We start from the raw sequence: 20,181 nt of genomic DNA on the forward strand, positions 1-20,181 counted from the left end.
TGCGTCAGGCCCCGAAGAGGTCTGTGAGTTGAGTGTAAAGGAGGAGGTGGAAATCTCGAGGGAGGATTAAAACAGAAACTATTTTGCAGCCCCAACTTGGGCGCTGAGATTGCACCCTGAAGTCATAAACGCTGTACCTCCTGCGCCCTTATAATCCCTGGAAATGACGAAGGACAAGGATGCCGATCTTTTGAGGGGATGTGGGGAGAGGAGACCCGAGTTTTAAGGCCCAGCTTAGGCATTATTTGGAGCAAACAAAAGCAAAGCAAAAATGAACACAGAGCCCCGTGTTTTCTAACATGATTTTCTAGTCTCAACACCATACAGAAAAACTTTCTCTTCCTCCTTTCCCATCCTTTGTTTTCCTTGGAACTCCAGTTCTGGGCCCCTGAACCCCAACACCATCTTCCCCGATCCAGCACACGTCCCGCGCGGAAACGACCAGGCTGGAGCGAGCCTCCCCCGGACGGACGCAGGCGGACCGCAGTCCTCTTCCCTCCGCGGCCGAGGGCGCGCAGAGCCGGGGGCGCGGGCGGCTGCAGGGCCCGGCGCGCCACCGCGCGTGCTGCTGGGTCACCGCCCGGGCCGCACCACCCGCTCTGCGAGGAAGTGACGACTGCGCCGTCCCGAGAGCAACAAAGTTTGAGTCTGCGGGCCCTGCCTGCCTGCGCCCCGCGCCCCTCCGAGCGGCCCCGGGATCCAGCGCGCAGGTGAGTCGCGGGGCTCGGCGCCCCCCATCGGCAGCCGCGGCGCCGCCGTGGGGGCCCCCGAAACGCTCAGGGCCCGGGCTCGGTGGCGCGGGCGGGGAGGGCTGGCGGCGCTGGGGTGGTGTGCGGGGGCCGCTGCAGGGAGCGAGCTCTGCGGCCGGGATCCGGGCCCCGGGCTGCGACCCTGTTTGGCCGCGGGATTTCAGAGCAGCCCGGGGCTGCAGCCGGGCCTCTCCAGGTGCTATTGGCGAGCGCAGGGGTGCAGGGAAGGGGCTTCCCGTGGCCGGCGTCGCAGGCCAGCCCTCCGCCCGGGGTCGGGGGCGGGGTGCGGCCATCCCGACAGGCTGGGCGCAGCCGTCCCCCAGCCCCCGCCCGGCTTCCCAGGGAAGCGCGCTCTGACTCTTCTCAGCCCTAGCTGAGGTTGCAGGAAGGAAGTTAAAGGAACTTTCCCCCCCCACTTTTCTTTGCTTGGCCCGACAGTGAGGACGAGCACAGCCACTTGGAAGTTTGGGAAACACCCCTACGCATTTCCAAAAGGCAAAACCCGGAACGGCCCCAAAGTCCCCTTTGAACGAATTCCTGACTCCCCCCACCCCCTTCTCCTCCTACACCACGTCCCGAGCCCGACAGTAATCACTAAGGCCTAACACTTTGCAATTTAGCCATAAAAACTGTCAGCACACCCACATACATATGTGAGTGTTTTCTATATAAAACTCCCAAACCCGCTTCCAATGGACTCTGAGGCATCTCGCTCTTTTTCTGTTCTTCCAAAACTGCTAGGGCTTGCAGGAATGTGCTTGGGAACTTCTATGGTGGTTCGCGCCACCTTCGGTAGCCTCGTGGCGTAGGGTTGTATTTTATTTTTTTTTAAAGAACAGCTGAGAAGTTTATGACATCCCTGCAAAGTAACTTGGGACTGGCGGGTCGGGCGGGTGGCGCCCGGGCTCCGGGGCTTGGAGTGTGCAATTGAAGCGGCAGCGGCCGCGTCAGGGACGCGTTGGTATGTGCAGGAATGTTCGTCGGTGCGGTGGAGACTCCGACATGGGATGTCTAGAAGTTGAATGGAACAGTTCCTAGCAGCAGCTTCCTGCCGGCCTGTAATTACAGCGTGATTGCACAGTCAGGCATTGTTGGCCTGGATGTTTATACACAGGCTATTGTGCAAGACCTCGGTGGCAGCGAACAAAACGCGCATTTGCATTGCAAATGTCCAGGACAGATCTGGGTCTGAGCTGCAGTCGCCGAGTTCTTTTCGGCCTTTCACCTTAGCGAGGTGATTTATTTCCTTGCCTTTCCCTTCACCTCGGATAATTTGCCAAAAGGCCAGAGAAGTAGAGTGGACCCGGGAGGGCAGGATCCTTCCACTCCCAACCTCAGGCAGCCTGAAAACTGTCCCAAGAATTGTACCCTTATTTGTGCCTGTAGAAAATGTGGGATGACGTCAGCAGGAAAAGGAGATGGGAGATGGCTATCGACCTCCCTAAACGGGAAAGCAGTTTGAATTAGCCAAATTGCATGGTGACTGGCTTGGGGCCTGGCTGCAAAGAGGACACGTCAGACATGTGTGACTGTGCTGGTGAGCTAGACTTTGAGCCGTCAAGTGTCAGATGTAGAAACTTAGTAGGTGGGTCCCTAATTCCTTTATTGTGTTCTGGGCAAAGGGAAAAGTGCTGGGTCTTTGAGACTGTTGTCTGTGGCCAGTGTCTGGGGTGGGGGTGGAGGAATGACTCATATTCTTTTTCTCCAGAGGAACCCCTCCCTCCTTCCTGAGCAAGCCCAGCTACAGGGACCAGGGTTGGGGGGTTGCTACACGGACCAGGGTTGCCGCAGGAAGGGAGCAAAGCCTTCAAGTGTGGAAAGAAGGCAAACAGGTTTTCCTTGAGGGCCTCAGAGGTGGCTGACTGTGGCAGAGGGATTTAAAACACAGTCACAAACATGGACAGGCTGCATGCTGGGCCTTTCTTCCAACATGCCAAATCTCAGCCCACTCTTTCCGTGCCCTAGGTGGAAGGTTCTGCCAGGGCAGCACTCGGCCCTGCTGAGGGAACTGTGTGGCTTGGTGACGGGTACCGATGGCCCGGCACCCTGGAGCTTCCCCATGCCTGGCCTTCTCCCCAACCAAGGAACGGAGTTTCACCCAGAGGGAAAATGCTGTTTTGCAACTTCATGCCAGCTGCATGTCACGGGCACAGTGACCATTTGTCCAACCAAAACATTAGGGCATAATCCCTGGCAGACACCTACGTGCTTCCAGAGACTCAAGGAAAAGCACATGAAATTGGGACATTTCTGGAAAGTCTGGGACATCCAGACAGTTGCCACAGGGGAAGGAGGGCTAGAGCAAAAACACCGCAAAGGTGGGAGTTCCCAGGAGTTGCACAACTCCTTGTGTTGGGTTTTTACTGAGCTTGACTGTCAAGGTCCGGTTAGCTGTATCACCTGATCAGGGATACTTTAGTAATAGCCCACTGGTACACAGCATTAGTCTAGAGGAGAGGGGAGGGGAGCATTCCCTTCTGACTGGAGGAAAGACAGCTTTGAGTTTGCAATTTTTTGTCTTCATATAGACCGTGCAGAGACTATAACTGCCCAAAGGTCCCCTGGGATTGTGGGAGGAGAGTGCAGGAGATGAACCTCTAGCAGAGGCCAAAGAAAGAAGGACTCTGGGCTTCCCTGGTGGCTCAGTGGATGGGAATATGCCTGCTATTGCGGGGGGCTTGGGTTCGATCCCTGGTCCAGGAGGATCCCACATGCCGAGGAGCAGCCGAGCCCGAGTGCCACAGGTGCTGAGCCAGTGCTCTAGAGCCTGTGCTCCGCAACACGGGAAACCACCACGTGGAGAAGCCTGAGCACCACGACTAGAGAGCAGCCCCTGCTCGCCACAACTAGAGAAAAACCTGTGCAGCAGCAAAGACCCAATGCAGCCAAAAATAATAAATAAATAAATAAAATTATTAAAAAAAAAATAGGGACTCAGACACTCCCCACCCCTGGAATTAGTAGAGCCGCCTGGAGCAGTCACCCGCCCTTGTCATCAGTTCAACCTGGCATTTTGTGCCTAACTCAGGTCCTTCCCCGGCTCAGCTTTGCCTCTGTATTCACAGAATTTGCAGTTGTACACAGCCCAGGTTAAGACCGGAAACTTAATCCTGACTTCCTCTCCCACTTTATGTAAATGCTGATTTATGGCCTAAAGTAACTGCCCAGTTCGTGGCCCCAGAACAGCCCTGCCTGCTGCCTCATTATGCACGTGTAGGAACAGTACTGACAAAGCTCTGCATCAAAACTTGACAGATTTTTTAAAAATCACTTTATTGTTTTAAGAGGAGAAGCTGTTTGGGTAATTAGGAAGCTCCCAGCAGCTTTGACAAAAACTCTAAGGCTCTACTGGAGAGAAGCAGATGGAGAAGTCCCCCTGCAAGATGGTGGTCTTAGTGTGGAGGCCTTTTATGCTCTCGGGCCCAGTATTTATATTTCTGTTCATCTGCCTCCTCCCAGCCGCCTCCCTGCACCACAAGCCTGTGTTTTGACATCACAACTAGCCTCCAAAAAAGGAGGCAGAGTCATTCCAGCCAAAAGAGGGCATTCCAGACCCTGAAGAAAGTGCTGCAGTTTTCCAGATGACTGGTATTTCTGTCCTGCAAATTTGTTTCCTTCTTTAAAATGTGCCCCCCTTCTTTTCTCAGTCTTACTGAAGCATCTCTTTGTGAGACCCTTAAACCTTTTTTTTTTTCTTCTTCTTCTACATGACACAGGGCAGTACTTTACGACTTTCTGTCTCAAGTGCCACTTGAAATACACACAGGTCTTTGAATGAGCCTGGGATAAAGGGCTCCTCTGTAATCTCACTTAAAACGCCTGTTTGCAAGGGTCACCCTCCTGCTCAGCAACCTTCAATGGCTCCCCACTGTCTGCACGGTAAGGATCAAACTTCTAAGCTGGCAGTCGGGGCCTCGCACACAGGGGTCTGGCCTCCACCACTCTCCTGCCCTAACCCTCTGCTCTGACCCTGCGACCTGCTCTGTGTGTCTGTCCAAACTGCTGGTGGCAAGCATTTCTACCTCTCATGCTTTCCCGGAAGTGTGGAATGCCTTCTCTTTCCTCTCTCCCACTTGGCTTAGTCTTGCTCTCCTTTTTAACCTTGTTTCTCTTTTTAAGAATTTCCTCTGTTCCACCCTGTCGGCCTCTCCCTGAGATTCCAGTAACATCCACTGGGGTCCCCTGATGGAGAAACCTTGAAAACTTGGTCTAAAGGACTTTCAGCTTTGGATCATAGCTCCAATCACATCTTTTCATTTGGCTTCATAAACGTGCTTTTAGGTGGATCAGTATTATCACTTGTAACTATCCTGGAACTCCCTGTTTTATATATCTTTGTCCTCCCAGCCCTGATGTTCCCCGGGGATGTCTGATGAGGAGGAGGATGGTGGTGATGGTGAGGTTGCAGCAGATTCAGTGGTCTTCAGATATTGTTGGCTGTGCATAGGCACGCACACCCAAGCCAAGCACCAAGAACCACGGTTCCCAGTCTTTATTCTGAACGTCTATCGACCTTCCTCCTTCTGCCTGTTAGCCTCACTCTGGTACCTCCTGGCTTTGCACCTCATTGTTCGGCTTCTTTTCCAGTGCCTCTTTTCCCTGGGTGCTAGACAGAGTCTGCCCAGCTTCAGCACTGGCTCCTCCTTGTCTTGATTTGAACCTAGCTGACCTGCCCCAGGATGTCCTAAGCCTGAGCACTGGCTGAGGGCTGGGGGAGACCATTCATTCCCTGGGTTGGCCTGGTCCTCCGAGGGAACCAACTGATAGAAAGAACTGGGGAACTCTCAGACAAGAATTATCAGGAAGGCAAAGAGATGCTTCTTGGGTGACTGCAGCTTTGATTTGCCCAAACAGGTATTGACCTATAAAACTAGATATACTATAAAGCTGAGTCTTGGGGGAGATCCTGGCTGAACTCTGACATCAGGCTTAACTGGGAGGATTCTGTTGACTCCACTCAGTTCTCATGCTCTTAACCTTAACCTTGCCATGTAAGCTAGAGCCTTTCTTTTTTAATTGAGATATAATTCACATACCATAAAATGCACCCCATATGCTAGATTCTGTAAAATTTTTATTTAAATATAAAATCTGGTTGGGACGTCCCTGGAAGTCCAGTGGTTAAGACTCTGTGCTTCCAATCCAGGGCTGTGGGTTTGATTCCTGGTTGAGTAACTAACATTCCACATGCCAAGTGGTAAGACCAAAAAGAAAATAAATAAATTTTAAAAATCTGATAGGAAAAAAAAATAAAAAAATAAAAATCTAATAGGTTCTTTTTTTTCCCCCCTCAGTTTTTTTCTCCCCCTCAGTTTTATTCTCAGAAAGGTAATATACAACCCAGGTTGCCCATCAACAAATGAATGGCTTAAGATATATATAATGTGAAGTCACTGTCATGTCCGATTCTTTGCCACCCCATGGACTATAGATTACCAGGATCCTCCATCCATGGAATTTCCCAGGCAAGAATACTGGAGTGGGTTGCCATTTCCTTCTCCATGGGATCTTCCTGATCCAGGGATCGAACCCAGGTCTCCTGCTTTGCAGGCAGACAGTTTACCATCTGAGCCACCAGGGAAGCCTGTATATATTATATATATATATATATATGGAAGATATATACACAATGGAATATTATTCAGACATTAAAAGAATGAAATTCTGCCATTTGCAGCATCGTGGATGGACCTAGAGAATATTATGCTTCGTGAACTAACTCAGAGAAAGATAAAACTGTATGATACCACTTATATGTGTAATCTGAAAGATAATACAGATGAATGTATATGCAAAATAGAAGCGGACTCATAGAAAACAAACTGGTGCTTACCAAAGGGGAAAAGAAAGTGAAAGAGACAAATTTGGGGTATGGGATTAAGAGATACAAACCTCTATGTATAAAACAGATAAGCAGCAGGGATATATTATATAGCACAGGAAATTATAGCTGTGATCTTATAATAATTTTTAATGGAATATAATCTATAACAATACTGAATCACTGTTATACACCTGAAATAATATAATATTGTACATCAACTATACCTGGATTTTTAAAAAACAGGTAATACATACATATAGTTCAAATCCAATAGGGATAAGTTATACAGTACAAGTGTTAGTTTCTCAGTCGTGTCCAACTCCTTGCAACCCTGTGGACTGTAGCCCACCAGGCTCCTCTGTCCATGGGATTCTCCAGACAAGAATACTGAAGTGGGTTGCCATTTCCTTCTCCAGGGAATCTTCCCGACTCAGGGATCAAACTCGGGTCTCCTGCATTGCAGGCAGATTGTTTACCATTTTAGCCACCAGAAAAGTCCATACAGTGTAAAGTAAATTTCAAAAATAGTTTCAATATAGACAATAGATTACTGTACATATATATATACTAAACAGCTGCTGCTGTTTAGTTGCCAAGTCATGTCTGACTCTTTGCTACCCCGTGGACAGTAGCCCACCAGGCTCCTCTGTCCATGGGATTTCCCAGGCAAGAATATTGGAGTGGGTTGCCATTTCCTTCTCCAGGGAATCTTCCCGACCAATGGGTCAAACTCAGATCTCCTGCTTGGTGGGCGGATTCTTACTGCAGAGCCACCAGGGAAGCTGATATGGATATAAACATATATAAGTGGGCAATAGAATTAGAAAAATAGTTATATGTATTTTAACCTTGAGAGAAGGAAGACCTTTTTTAAATTTATTTTATCTTATTTTTTTAGGAAGACCTTCTTAAGAAAAGGACAAAACAGAACCCATAAGAAAATATTGATAAATTTGATAAAATAATATTTTGAAAAAGTAAATTTCCCATCCTCTAATGTTGCCCATTTCTTCAGTCCTTCAGTGTCTCTGTCTTGTGAAGTCGCTCAGTCGTGTCCAACTCGTTGCAACCCCATGGACTGTAGCCTATCAGGCTCCTCTGTCCATGGGATTCTCCAGGTAAGAATACTGGAGTGGGTTGCCATTTCCTTCTCCAGGGGATCTTCCCAACCCAGGGATCAAACCCAGGTCTCCCGCATTGCAGGCAGACACTTTATCCTCTGAGCCCTTAGGCAACTACAATTTGTCATTTTTCAGCCATGCTACCAGATGTGGCTTCTGCACATAGAAGAAAATATGAATATATAAACAAATGCTGGTGTACTCCACACAATGTTCTGCATTCTGCGGTTTTCACTTTTAATGTGTCTTGGAGATTGTTCTATATCAGTTTCTATAGAGCCACTTCATTTTTTCCGTTGGCTAAATTGTATTCCACTGTATGTAAATGCCTTCATTTATTTAACTATTGTTTTTTTTAACATGTATTCATTTATTTACTTGATTGCATCAGGTCTTGTAGCATGCAGGACCTTCACAGCATCATATGGCCCACAGGCTCTCTAGTTGTGGCGCTTTGGTAGCCCCATGGCATATGGGATCATAGTTCTCCAATTAAGGATCAAACTTGGTCCCCTACACTGCAAGGCAGATTCTTAACCACTGGACCACCAGGAAAGTTCCTTAACTAGTCTGTTGTTGAAGAGCATGTGGGTTGTTTCCAGTGTTTTGCTGTTACATGCAATGTTGCAGTCTGTATGTTGAATTCAACTTTTAACGGAAGATTCTTGATGTACTTATAAGAGTGAACCTGGGATTTTCCTAGAAAACTATTGGTGAAAAATTATGCACAAACTGCACTTAATAAACCCACATTGTCTAGAATCTGCTGTTTCACAAAATAATCAGTTTTTGGAACTGTTGAGCCTTTTACAGCTTTAGGACCTTAGGGACCGTTATCATCCTGTTTTATAGTAACCGTAGTAACAGAGTCTCAGAGAATTTAAAGCTGGAAAGGGTCTCTGAGGTAACTCATTTTTAACTAAAAGGTTCAGAGAGGATAAGTCACTTCTCTAAGGCCACACAGCTGCTCAGTGGAACTCAGTCAGGCGCAACCCCCACATTCCATTTTCTTTCACCATCCTGCACCGATAGTCTTAGTCATCATAATCATCAGTTCCAGTATTTGTAAACCAAGGATTTTGTTTACAGTGCTCTCTTTAGTTTCCTTCAGGCAGTACGCAAAGATTTAAAAAGAAGAAACTTGAAAGAAAAACAAAATCAAAAGCCGAGGTGAAAGCGAGGTCTTTAGGAAGACAGTGGGGTGCTAGAAGGCCCAGGAACACAGTTCTAGCACCCCCTGGGAAAGCCAATGAATACAAGACTGACTGTTCTCACTGGGCATTTGTAGAACAACTGCCGTTTTCTCAACACTGCATGTGGCCCAATCAGAGATCCCACCCTTCACTCCAGGAGGCTGGCAGTCAGCTTCTGAGAGAGGTTTATAGCCAGAGGGACCTGTCAGCTAAGAAAATGCAGTTTGGTGGAGTTGCATTTTCTGAGGATCAGATTCTAAACAGTATGTCGGGACTTCCCTGGTGGTCCAGTGGCTAAGACTCGGAGCTCCCAGTGCAGGGGACCTTGGTTTGATCCCTGATCAGGGAACCAGATCCCACATGCCACAACTAAGAGTTAGCATGCCTCAACGAAGATCAAGATCCTTTGTGCTGCAACTAATAACAATAAAATAAAGTCAGTGTGAAAAGTGAAAAACAAGAATGCAATCAAGGTTAACCTTGAAAGTCTCTTAGTAGGTCAGCAGGCAGCTGGCAGACACACAGGCTCTTGATACTTCATCTTAGGCAATTCCTCTAGTTCTGAAAGTTGTCGTTTCTAAGGTCAGGCAGCAGATAAAGTGGTTGGCTTGAACTTGGGGGCTCTGTAGTATGAAATATGTGTGTGTTCAAACAGTACAGTCTCACCCAGCATGCTGAACGCTTGTACTGTGGCATCCCGCAGGCAGCAGGCTCGGGGCTCTTAGCTCAGGCTCACCCTTGAACAGACGGCGGGTTTATAATTTAGGAAATAACCAAAGGAGGTTAAGCAAGGAAGGTTCTTTGAACAGATGAGTAGGGTGTGATGCAGAGATCCATGGAGTGGGTTTTAAACTGCAGGATTGCAGAGGAAGGACTTAAGCTTTGGGTGACCTGTCATTGCTGTGGGGCTGGGAGAGGGCAGTGCCATGCGTGGCAGACACTTTGCTCTAAGGCCGTAGTCCTTCCCATCTGCTCTCCTTCTCTCTCTTTCCCCTGTCTCTCCTCCCCAGCCTTCCTCCTGCCGGCAGTTGTAAGAGGCCTGCGAGGAATCTACCCCACGAGCCTGCGTCCGCTTCCTCTGTGGCCTCCCAACAGCATGTGCTTTGGGACAAGTTAGGAGTCAAAGCCACTCTCGGATCCCATTTCCACTTGCACTGGAGGTGGGGCAAGGCTCCGGATTTCCCCCACGGAGCCTGTGCTGATGTACCCAGCTAGCATTTCGGATGTGAATTCCCAGTAGCAGTGGAACGCTGCCTGTCATGGTTTATAGAGTGATTTTCCTTCCCATTCTTCATTCTTTCACTCACTCACGCCATATGCAAGGTGCTGGGGATGCAAAATAAGTAAGAGTCAGCCTCCCGCTTCAAGGGGTTCACAGTCTCTGAGGGAGACAGACATGCCCAAAAGCTAAGAGCCATTAGTGCCACGGATGTCAGTGTGAAAGTGTTCAGGGCTCTGCAGGGCTCAGAAGCGGGACGGGGTCACTTCGGCCCGGCCAGAGGAGAGTGGGACCATTGGGCAAGGTCTAGCATGGCCCCAGTGCCTTGCCCCATACCTGTGCCCAATGAAGGCTGTGGAATTAATGAGGACGAGGCTTTCTGGAGGAGCTGGTGTTTGAGCCGAGTCCTGAGAAAGGAGTAGGCGTCCACCAGGTGGCAAAGGGGGTCAGGGCATTCAAGGCACGGGTAGCAACTCAGGACGGGCCTGGCGTGGAGGCGTGACAACATGGTTTGCTCTGGGAGCTACAGCAGCAGGTGTGGTGGAGCGCTGGTGGGAGGGGATGCAGAAAGGGGCGGGCGGGGGCCAGGTCATGGGCCACCCATTGGTGTCAGCAGAGAGATTTGGACCTTACTCTGAGGGCAGTGGGAGCCCCTGGGGTCCCATGGATGTGTGTGTGTATGTGTGTGTATGAGGGAGAGAGAGGATCAGATTGTGTTTTTAAAGATCACTCACTGTGAAGTGGAGGATTGACCGGAGACGGGGAAGTTGGGCAACAAAGGGACCAGTGAGGAGGTCACTGCGGGAGGTCAGTGTGGCCCCTGGGGCGAGATGAAAAAGAGTTGGAGCCAGAGTGGTGTGGGAGGGAAAAGCTGGATTAGGAAGCTGTCGTGGGAGTTGGGTTGACAGGCCTTGAGGACCAACCAAATGAACAGAGCAAGGGAGAAGTTGGAGTGTTTGCTTAGCTTTCTACTTGAAATATAATTGGGAAGGAGCAGGTTTTAGGGGAGAGACACTGAGTCTAATCTCTTTGGAGACCCTTGCAGGACATTAGAGAAAGCAGTTTGGGGGCAAGATATACCCCTGGAGGATGGCAGTGGGGAGCATTGCTTCCCCCATGGACTCTAAGCAGGCTATCAATAAATGTATCATTTAAGTAACCAATAAACATATCATTTAAGTAAAAATGATTCCTTACTGTGCAGCTACAGCTTCAAGGCAAGTTTCAGACAAATCCGCTTACCTCCCTTTAACCCCCTCTGTTTGTCAGACATTCTGGAACAGACACTTGGGAATCACCAGGACACAGTTGGAGCTAGGGGAGCTGGTGGCATCACCCATGGAGAGCATGCAGTCAGAGGTGAGGGATCACCATTTAAGGGATACAGTACAAGGGGAGTCAGCAATGGAGACCAAGAAGGAACCAATGGTGAGAAAGGAAGGACATCAGGAGAGCATGGTGTCATAGATGCCAAAGGAGGAGGAAGCGTTGCATTTTATGACAACAGAGACCATGATTTTGTTCACCAAGTACAGCACATGGTACATATTTTCGTATGTCTTTTATTGAGTTGAAATTGATCGACTGTTCATCCCTGGGGACATCGAGAAAGAGAGGACTGAAAAGAATGATTGACTTAGGAATTTAAAAGTTCCTAGAGCTTTGCCATGAGTAGGGTCTTCTCATTTGATTTAACCTCTCAGAGAAATACAGGGTACAGGTACCACCTGCCCCAGGGTTGGAATGACATGTGCAAGTCCTCGAACTCAGGTTTCTTGACTCCAAGTCCACCCTGCCCTGAACTGATGGGGAAACAGAGAAGAGTCCAAGAGAGTGGTAATGCTTTTAATTTCTGGCATTAATTCCCCAAATTGGGGCATCTGCTTAGAACCGGGGCAGGATGGATTGCTATATTCAGCATTTATGTCTTTTTGTTCATATCTGTGATTATAAGGTGGCTATAATCCTCTTCTATGTATGAATATTTACATGAGACTTTTCTCAGAGGGAAGGATAGAAGCTTGAGCAAAGGTGTTGTCTTGGGGGGCCAGAGGAGTCAGTGTAGAGGTCGAAGGACATGCAGGGGTAGTCTAGGTCTTTGGTCTGCAAACAGCAGAAGCTGACTCTGGCTAAATTAATGAGAAAAGGAATGTAATGGAAGGATATCTGGTGTCTCACTGAATGTCCTGGAAATCTGGAGAAGGAGGCTCAGAAATCTGTCAGGATCTGTGGGAAGCTGGGTAGCTGGAACCGAAGACAAAGTGATGATGCTAACTGGCCTGGCTGCCAGCTAACCTGAATGCTGCCACCACCTCTGGAATGAGTTTTGAACTCTCCTTGATTCTTTGTGGTGTCACTCAATCCAGAGGCAGAGCCCAGGCGGAGCATTGGTTGGCTGGCTTAGGTCACATGCCCATGTTCTCATATGTTCTGGAGTTACAGCTTCCCCAGTGGCAAGTGAAACTCTTCCTTCCACAAGGACTCACAGCGCCAGGTTCCTGAAACCTGGGGATTGGGTGCACAGGCCTGGTGAACAGGTGTCCATCATGGAAGCCAGAGCCCATCCTAACACTCAAACTGGGAAGATTGGACAGTGCAGGTCATAGGAAGTGAAGACAGGGCATCCCCCTTAGGCCACTGAAAATACCCACATTTTGATCTTAGTCATTTGGGACGTTTTTCTGAATCCTTTAGTTTCCAGCTAAACTTTAGGGTCCTTTTGTGCTTTTGAACATTTTGTTAGCAGTTGGGTTTTTTCCTCTGGAATCTGAATAATTCCAGTGGAAAAGAGAGCTCATCCCAGCATCTGGATCCTCCCTGAACATTTGGAAAACTTCAGTGCTGCCTTGTAAGGACCAAGGCCAAGGGTTGGCTCTCTCTGCCTAACAGGCAGCTACAGCATGAATTCTGTTTCTCCTCTGGATTGGGCAAGACCCACGGGGCCATGAGGTGTTTGGGAGGTGCTGTCTTGCTTTCTACTGGAGCTTGGAGTTTTGGCTTCAGGCTTGGTTTGTGGAGGGCTTCCCTGGTGGCTCAGATGGTAAAGAATCTGATTCTGACAGTAAAGAATCTCCTGCTCTGTGATTCTGTGCGATTCTTAGGTTCGATCCCTGGGTTGGAAAGATACCCTGGGGAGGGGAATGGCTACTCACTCCAGTATTCTTGCCTAGGGAATTCCATGGACAAAGGAGTCTGGCAGGCTATGGTCTGTGGGGTTGCAAAGAGTCAGACACGACCCAGCGACTAACACTTTCACTTTCACGTGGTGTGTGGAATGATTGAAGTCCCTGGTGCCCAAGCTGTCCAAAGCAACAGGACTGGGCCCTTCTCAAGTTCTGACAATGTCAACCTGGTGGAGGTGTTTTAGCCAATATCCTGGCTGAGAAAGAACTAAAGAAGCTAGGGCTTCATCTACCTGGAACTGTCAGCATTGCCAGTCACATCCCTGCCCAGTTTCTTCATCCAGATGAGGTGTTGATTAGGTGAGCGCCAGCTCCCTTCCTGCCCCCAGGTCCTCTGGTTATCTCTTTGAAGTAAGATCACCTTGCATGAAATCTTGGTCATTCAGTTCCGATAAACTTAGACGAAGCAGTTCATTTGCTTTAAAGAGAAAAATGCAGTTTTGAACTTTTGGACTCATGGCTGCAGGGGCTGCCTGTGTTTCAGGACATTTTTTCCCCTAGTGCCTATTGGTGGGGAGCTGCTGCCTCCACGCAGCTGAGTGTGTTAAGGACCGAGTTCTTGCATCCTGGACTGGGGGTGAGGCTTGAGCCTGAGGCCTGCTCACCAACGTGGGGTCAGGGTGACCCCCAGGAGGGACGAGCAGGAGTGTTGCTGGCCAGTGTTGGCTCCGGCACAATTTGCCCCCTTTTGCCCATTTCTGTCCAGATGAAACGGAATTGCATTAAAAACAACAATGAAGCAGAAAAAGAAGTCTTGGAGGGATCTGAGTTATTTTACTGAAACACAGCTTTGATTGTGAAAGTGAAAGTGTTAGTCGCTCAGTCGTATCCGACTCTTTGCGACCCCAGGGACTGTAGCCCGCCTGGCTTGTCTGCCCATGGAATCCTCCAGGCAAGATCATGTCACCCGTCTTAAAAAGCCTTTGAGGGCTGCCCAAGTCCTGCAGGAGGAAGCTCACCGTCCTCAGAAAGGCGCCCAAGGCCCTGGGAGCCCCAGCCCACTCCTGCTGCACGCACTTCCCCCGAGCCGCCCTTCATGTTGCCTCTGCCCCTCAGCACGGCGGTCAAGCCCCTCTGCCTTGTGCGGTGTTGTCCCCCGGCCTGGCGCGTCCTCCCTGCCCGTCTGCTGGCGGGTGCCCACAGAGCCGGCCGGAAGTCACCTGCATCCTTCTGCCTTCCTGAACCACACCCCAGCGTTTGTGCAGTCCTGCTTCCCCGTGGGAGGAGGCTGGCATCAGCCGCAGGTGCGCCTGGCTCCTCCCTGGCCTGGCACACCGTAGGTGTCCGTGATGTGACTGGAAGGGTGGTCCGAGGGGATGTGAGGATGCAGCAGGCGGGGACGGGGGGACAGGCCCAGGACCTGGCCTAGGTCGGGGGCACTTGTGGTGGGTGAGCTGACAGTCTCCCTTGGCACCTGCGGATGGAGCCATTACCCTGGGGGCTTTGCTGTTGCTCTGAGCCTGAGGGAGACCCGGGTGAGGGGAAGAAGGGGATTTAGGGCCACAGAGAGCCAGCACCTGGGTCCCCCTGGCCCTGGAGAGGACTCTGAGGAGGCGGCGGTGGTGAGGAGCTGGTTTGAAGGTGGCCGAGACTTCCCTCTCCCATCAGCCCAACCCCTGAAGAAGGAGAAACACCAGCTGCCCTCGGAGGACGACCCCCCTCAGCGTCCGTGCCCGGCACTGTCTGCCGGCTTTGCACAGAGAAGGAAACTGGGGAGAACGCGTCAGCCGACCGTGAGAGGAGACCTTGAGGTTTTAAAATGAAAGCCCTGTTGAGCCGAGTGGTGGTCAGGACAGGCTGCACTGCAGCTCTTCCTGTCGGAGGGGGCGGATGAGCACCCCCAGATGACGACTGCAGCAGGAGCCCCAAAGCAGGCACTTGGGGTCTCCTTTTGTCTATAAAATGAGATACTTAGACACACGTGGTTCTTTTCCTGCTCAGAAATTCCCCAAGCCTGTGCACGGAGCCTGGCAGGCAGTGCAATTTATGATGCCTCACAGTGGGACCCATGTCACCTCTCAGGGGCCCTCCTGGCGTGGAACAGTTATCAGGGGTCTGCATGCCACTTAAAGAGAGCCGTGGAGAAGCATCCTTCCTGCCATGGCTGATGAGGTAGACTTTCTTTCTGAAAAGATTTTTTTTCTCCAAGTCAACTCACCCTTAACGGCTGAGCCCATACACACATAGTCCTACTTGACTGCCGGTGAGTGTGAGGCCTCTGTTGTTTGCAAAATATGTTTGCAGAACCCGAAAGCACAGAGTATTTCTAAAAGCTCCTTTAGGAACCCACTGAAGTGTGTCTTTGCTCTTGGCACCTGGAAGGTCAGCCCAGAGGAAGCTTGGGTAGTGGGGTGGGTTTGACGTCCTAGGGAGGTGTTGGCTCACTTGGGGAGGGATTTCTTTTCAGATCTGCTTTTGTTTTTGCCTCCCTGGGACCAGCTCCCTCTTCCTGTCCATCTCAGTCCTCCATCTTCCCACCCACATCTCTGGCCTCCTTCCTCATCCCTCCCCGCAAATTCAGTGGAGCTCCCTCTAACATCCATTCAGTCATAGGGTTTATGTTCCAGATGCCCAACCCACAGGGGGAGCTGGGAAAAGTGGATTTTAAGGGTAGATGTTGATTGGCAGGATTGGAAGGTATTGTCAAGAAAACTACTTTGGAAAATAGATAATCCAGATAACTCACACAGAGCAATATATCTTTAAAATGTAGAACTTGAAGCTATAAAGAATGTTAATTTCCTTTTACGTATTAGTATTACTATTGGGAATTTATTCTAAGGAAATAATTCTTACATATAATTCGGACATGATTTAGAGACTAAATAACAACAACAATACTTATATCAATATAACACGTTATATATTAATATACTTTACTATATTATACTTTTATAACATTATATCTACATACTTTAATATATATTATATTTATATAACATTTATATTTGTTGTTGTTGCTCAGTCATGTCTGACTCTTTACGACCCCATGGACTACAGCACACCAGACTTCCTTGTCCTTCACTATCTCCTGGAGTTTGCTCAGACTCATGTCCACCGAGTTGATGATGGCATCCAACCATCTCATCCTCTGTTGCCTTCTTTTCCTCCTGTCGTCGGTCGTTCCCAGCATCAGGGTCTTTTCTAATGGTCGATTCTTCGCATCAGGTGGCCAAAGTATTGGAGCTTCAGCTTCAGTCCTTCCAGTGGATATTCAGGACCCCCTTGGTGCCTCAGATGGTAAAGAATCCGCCTGCAATTCGAGAGGCCTGGGTTCAATCCCTGGGTTGGGAAGATGCCCTGGAGGAGGGCATGGCAACTCACTCCAGTATTCTTGCCTGGAGAATCCCCATGGATAGAGGAGCCTGGTGGGCTACAGTCCATGGGGTCACAAAGGGTCAGACACAACTGAGTGACTAAGTACAGTACACAGCACAGGTGTTCTTTAGGACTGACTGGTTTGATCTCCTTGCTGTCCTACTTTAATATATATTATACTTATATAACATACAAATGTATAAGCTTATATATATTTTACTTGTATTACATAATTATATACTTTTCTTTAAAAAAAGACCTTAACATATCGATGTCTTTGGATCTGGGTGGGAAGGAGGCCCCAGGGGAGGACCGCCAAACCTCCCATCTGCTAGCACCTGAAAGAAAGAACTGGTATGTCTTATCAGCACACTGCACTGCCGGGGCTGGAGAACTCAGATTGGCTGCCTGAGTCTTTTAGTCACAGGAGGCCTGACTTCATAGGCTGACTAACTCCGTAGCTTCGGGGCTCCCAGCATGGACTCTGCCTGGTGCAGGCGATCCCCAGTGACCTCAGAGCCCCAGATGACTGTTCCCACCTGGGTTTCCAGGGCCCCAGCCCAGTGAGCACGTGTGGCCCTGAAGCTGAGACTCTGGCTCTGCGCTGCCCACTCACCTCTGCCTGGTCCCTCAGGCCTCCCGCAGCGGGAGGCAGATTCTCCCTTCTGCAGGCACACAGGCAACAGAGAGGGTCTGATTTGCACACTGACCTCCTGTGGCCCTGCCCTCCTTCACCCCGGTGGAGCCCCATGAATTTGTGTCTTGGGTGTTCGGAGGGTTGCACATATTCATTATAGTATTGAAACTTAGAAACTTAGAGTTGCCCTTTAACCAACCTCCGGGGGGCTTCCCTTGTGGCTCAGCTGGTAAAGAATCCCCCTGCAATGTGGGAAACTTGGGTTCGATCCCTGGGTTGGGAAGATCCCCTGGAGCAGGGGAAGACTACCCACTCCAGTATTCTGGTCTAGAGAATTCCATGGACTGGACTCCAAAGAGTCAGACATGACTGAGCAACTTTCACTTCACTTGAACCAAGCTCAGGAAGGAAGCTCCCACATTCATCCAGTCTCTCTCTGGCTTGGCTGGCAGGGCCCTCTGATCCCTCCCACCTTGCCGAGAACTCTGCTGGGACTTGCAGCCGCAGGTGTGGCCTGTGGCTGAGCAGATGACTGTCTTCTGACCATCTCTGACCACCTTGTGTCTCTGGCATCTCAGAACCTTGAGACGCCTGGTGAACGGCCTTCTTACCCACCACTCCCCCTTGGATTTGCCTTCCTGTGTGTAGCCTTCTCCCTGTCTTTTTTTTTTTTTTAATTGGAGTCTAGTTGCTTTACACTGCTGTGTCAGTTTCTGCTATATAGCAACATGAATCGACCATCTATCCCCTCTTTTTTGGATTCCCTTCCCATTTACGTTGGGCTTCTCTGGTGGCTCAATGGTAAAGAATCCGCCTGCAGTGCAGGAGACGCAGGAGACGTGGGTTTGATCCCTGAGTCAGGAAAATCCCCTGGAGGAGGGCATGGCAACTGCTCCAGTATTCTTGCCTGGAGAATCCCATGGACAGAGGAGCCTGGTGGTCTCCCTTACGTGGGGTCACAAAGAGTCAGACAGGACAAGCGACTGAGCACACTTCCCCGCCCATTTAGGTCACCACAGAGCACTGAGTTCCCTGTGCTGTACGTAGGTTCTCATTAGTTATCTGTTTTATACACAATAGTGTACATACGTCAGTCCCACCCAATCTCGTTTATCCCCAACCACCCCCTGCCAGCTTTCTGTCTCAGTATCCGTGTATTTGTTCTCTATGTCTGTGTCTACTTCTGCTTTGCAAATAAGATCATCTTTGCCTTTTTTCTAGATTCCACATCCACGTGTTAAGACACGATGTTTGTTTTTCTCTTTCTGACTTACTTCACTCTGTATGACAGACTCTAGGTAGCCTTCTCGGTGGGGAACTTTCTTGTCACGTGGAGTGTCTGGAGGGCCCACGATCATTCTTTCCCTGTGACTAGCACAGTCCAAGGCAGGAAATGGAGACTCCTTGTGTTGTTTGGAGTCCCGAGATGTGGGTGGAGCCGGGAGAGCCCTGGGCAGACCTCGAGTAGGCAGGTTGGAGCCTGCTAACGCAGAAGCCACTGCAACAGAATGTGTGGAGGGATGGGTTTATCACAAGCCTACATGCGCTCAAGCCAAATTCCAGAACTCTCAAAGATGTGGAGTTTGTTGTTCCATGATCAGACTGAAATAGGGCCTTGTGGCTGGAGATTTGCCGGGGTCAGAGGGAAACTGGAGAGCGTGTGGGCCCAGGGCTTGCCTGGATACTCACGAGGGTACTCAGGCCAGTTTCATGTCCTCCATGTCACATAGGCTTGTGTGTGGGTGTGGAAACAGAGATGAGGAATATCCATGTGCTTCCTTTGAATATAGTGTTCATTCTTCGATGCTGTGGTCCCATTCCCACCCCCTATCAGTGATCTCGAGCCAACTCCAAGGGGATCGTTGCTGGTTGGTGTACTGACTGATACAGAATCTAAGTAACAGGCTGTCTTCCTGAGCCCAGGACCCAGCAATAACTGCTCCTCTCAGTTCCCTAATTTAGAGACCACGTGCGTGCCCCTGGGTTGTCAGCAGCTCAATTTCTTGTAGCTTGAAACACATTTCCATAGAAACAATGCTATAAATGGTGGTTGGGCTGGTTCTTAGGCTAGCCCACAAAGAGCCCCAGTGTCACCTACGAAGTTGCTGAAATAAGGTATTAGTAAAATTGAGAGCGCAAATGCAGCAGTTAAGAGCTAGCACCCAGGACTCCGGAGGTTAAATGGTGTGGGTTTATTTGTGTCACTTTGTTTCTTGGGCAGAAGTGTCTTTCAGAGCCCTCCTGATAAGGGAAGCCTCTGGGCCCTCCTCCTGCCCACAGTCATAACTCCGCCTCTCCCAGTTCACATTCCTTCTTCCTTCCTCATCAAGGCAGGGGGCAGGACCTACCTGGGCTGGGATATTTTTATGATGAGGAAATTCTGTCCAAAGGCCTTTACATCATCAATATCATCATCATTACCATCATCATCATTATTATTTAAACCATCTTGATCAACTTAACAGAATAAACATTACACCTTGGCAATTTGCACTGTTCGGAATTTTCTGATTGCTGCAAAATGTTCCAACAGAGTTTTAACATAGTTAAAAAGTTCCCCTCTACTATTTTTTGTTCTGATTCTGTCACTTAACTTGAGTTCAGCGAAATGGTTTCATCAGATTGTTTCCTTGTGCCAATTCTTTCGTATTTCATTCTGTTACCATACCATACTGCAATCTGAATGGAGTTCCATTTGCGGGGAGTCTAAATACAGGCTCCTATGAGCCTCTTTTATAAAAACTCCTTTGTGGTGGTAGTTAAAGTTGTTTTCATGGGATCTGGTCTCCTGACTGTAATAACCTGATCAAGCCTTCAACTCTTGCAACACAATGTGGAATCACATTCTAGAAGGATCTGAGAGTTTGCAGCGGCACCGCAGTGTACCTGCAGCTGTTTCCTGATGACCTGCCAACAGCAGCTTTCTTGTTTAATTTAT

The 20,181-nt window shown here is 49.3% G+C and overlaps 1 protein-coding gene across 3 annotated transcripts in view; it reads left to right on the forward strand.

The window, feature by feature from the left end:
- Positions 1–559: 559 nt before the first annotated feature.
- The window catches only part of MIDEAS (mitotic deacetylase associated SANT domain protein), a 68,875-nt gene continuing 49,253 nt past the window's right edge, over positions 560–20,181 (forward strand). Inside the window, exons 1-3 of one of the 3 annotated variants that reach the window (XM_061156700.1) lie at positions 560–710; positions 7,589–7,691; positions 11,376–11,465. The gene's annotated coding sequence lies outside the window, so the exon portion shown is untranslated. The remainder of the gene's footprint in view (positions 711–7,588; positions 7,692–11,375; positions 11,466–20,181) is intronic. The other 2 variants (XM_061156702.1, XM_061156699.1) reach the window with 2 other exon arrangements.

This window comes from Dama dama, chromosome 12 (assembly GCF_033118175.1).
Source record: "Dama dama isolate Ldn47 chromosome 12, ASM3311817v1, whole genome shotgun sequence".
Lineage (NCBI taxonomy): Eukaryota > Metazoa > Chordata > Mammalia > Artiodactyla > Cervidae > Dama > Dama dama.